Source organism: Crocodylus siamensis, chromosome 5 (genome assembly GCF_052110815.1).
Source record: "Crocodylus siamensis isolate JL-2025a chromosome 5, ASM5211081v1, whole genome shotgun sequence".
NCBI classification, from domain to species: Eukaryota; Metazoa; Chordata; order Crocodylia; family Crocodylidae; genus Crocodylus; species Crocodylus siamensis.
In genome coordinates this window covers 117,675,127-117,677,597 of record NC_143399.1, presented here as the reverse complement: position 1 = coordinate 117,677,597, position 2,471 = coordinate 117,675,127, and the positions used below count along the sequence as shown (strand labels likewise).

At 46.9% G+C, this 2,471-nt stretch overlaps 1 pseudogene; it reads left to right on the top strand.

The window, feature by feature from the left end:
• Positions 1-452: 452 nt before the first annotated feature.
• Positions 453-559, top strand: LOC149864471 (U5 spliceosomal RNA; annotated as a pseudogene).
• The last annotated feature ends 1,912 nt before the right edge of the window (positions 560-2,471 follow it).

The window sequence follows — 2,471 nt, the reverse complement described above, 5'->3', positions numbered from 1 at the left end:
TGGCACAGCCCTGCAGCCGTCCTGGAGGTGCGGGCAGGTCCCCAATCTGCCTGCTAGATGACAGGAAGCTGCTGCCGCCAGGTGGGACCCGTGCTGAAGCCAAGTAAGCCTGGCTTCAAAACTTGAAATGTTTTGAAACTTTCAAAACATTTTGAGTGCCCTTGTTTCATTTCAAAGCTGTTTTGAAGGCCTTTGTTTCATTTCAGTTAAATAGCTTCAAAACAAAACACCGGGCAAAATGTCGCACAGCTGTTGTAAATGCACAGGTCTGTTGCAGTCAATCTTTGCTTCAAATAACTTCCTTACATCTTGTATAAATATAAAAACAAACAATCACCTATATTGTAGGGTTGCAAAATCCAGCCCTCAACAAATAGTAAACATCTGAATTAAGGTGCCTGTACCTTTTTGGTATGCTTTATGATGCAGTCTAGGACTACCCCATCATGTGCATGCTCTGGTTTCTCTTCAGATCACAAAAATCTTTCGCCTTTTCCTAAGGATTTCTGTGGAGAGGAGCGCTCATCAGTTCCACTTGACCCTTGCATCATTTAAGTGTACAGGATGGGGGGTACTCAATGTAATGAGCAGCTATTCAGGCATCCGGGAGGGAGTTCTTTCATGCTGTTTAGGGCCTGGGCCTGTGCTTTATTTGTTGTTAGAGAGCTGCTCAGGAATGTCAACTAAAATGGCCAGAAAATGCAAGACTGTCAAAACCAAAATATTTTGTGGAAACACATCAGTGATAATGAACTTCTGAGGAACTGGTTTCCTGACAGCTCACCCTAGGGTCCCTCTGCAATCCAGCTTCCAGGCTCTGTAGCTGACACAAAGCTCTGCCATGTGAACTGCTCTGAGGCCAGGAACTTCAGGAAGCCTTGTGTGCAAGGTAGCCCTGACATGAAGGCTATGTGGGATCAGGGACCCTAAGACCTGCTGCTGTGGAGTTGGGGGCCTGGAAGTCCCAGGGTTTCTGTCCCAGCCTTGCAGTAGGGGACCTGGAAACCTGGAGAGCCCAAGTAAAAGGCAAAGTGAGAGGAAAGTGATGACAGTTCAACTTAAGACATCTAAGACCCAAGTTTTCCGAGTTCTTACCACTTAGTGGTGTATATCACACTTTGTAAAGTCAAAGATCACTCTCACAGACTCCAGTAAACTGTGAGGCCTCAGCACTTCTGCAAATCACACATTAAGAGGTCCCCACTGGCTACCAGGAAAACGAGGAAAATGCAATGGCCAACCACCTCTGAAAAGTTCAGTTAAGTGACCTGCTCAGCACCATCCAGGAGCTCTAGCAGAGGCTGAGATAGATAGAATCCACGTCTCAGCTACTGGTACAGAGAAACTGTTGATTCTCTCCCTGCCACTCCTTACTCTGTCCACAACCCATCTTCCAGTGTCTGCTGCAAATTAACAGCCTCCTTTACCACACAGTGCAAATTATGCACTTTTTGCAAAAATATTTAACATTTCAACAACTTAATTAATGCTGTTCTAGTGTTTCTATTAGGCTAAGTACAGACCATCAAAAAGCCTGAGGATGAATCAATTTAGTCTTTGCAAGTTAGTCTAAGCTGCAAAGATTGAACCAATTTGCAAGTGAATAAACATTCAGTTTTGATTCAGGAAGTGGAGCCACATACCTTCACTGGCACAAGCCAGAAGCCGAAGGAAGGGCAGGGGGAACGCGCTACAGTACACCTCTCAGCTTGCCAGCTCCAAGGCTTTTCCCCCCTCCCTGCTCAGTAGAAGGTGGTGTGATCAAGCCCCAGCCCACAGCTAACTAGAGGGTTCACTTGGGCAGGGGGAGGGGGACAGCACCTGCCAGGCTAAGGAGGGGGTGTGTGGAGAAAAAGGTAGCGGCATTGAGTTCATAAGAGTTTGAACAAGAATAGTCTTTTCTCTGAAGCGAGCATGTATTGAACAGAAGGGAACAACCCTGCAGAGTCCTGTAGGCTGTGATCATGGGCTACAACTCCCAGAGGCACCTGGAAGCAGGAAAAAGAAGTGGTGAGCAACCCTGCAGAGTCCTGCTGCTGTGAATCTAGACTGCAAATCCCAGAGACCTTCCAGGTAGCAGGAAGAAGTAGTAAACACACAGCCTATGCTGGGGAACTCCGATTTAGTTTGAACCAGGTCTGAGACAGAAGTTTAATAAATCAGTTTGACCTATATCAGTTAGGCCTGATACTATATTCAACCAGGTTTATCTTAAACCAGTTTCAGCCATTTTTAAACAGGTTTATGCATAGGTGACATGTGGGGGGGGGGCAAAGAGGGGCACATGCCCACCTGTAATGGGGGGGGGGCTCTAGGGGCCGATTCACCTTTGGCACACCCACCTGTTTCTGGGCCAACCACCCACCTTCTCTCCTGCCATGCCTTTTTCTTAATTAATTAAGAATCTTAATTAGGTGGGACTCTGCCCATTTCTTGCCCTGATGCTAGGGGGCGTGATCTGTGGCTCTGTA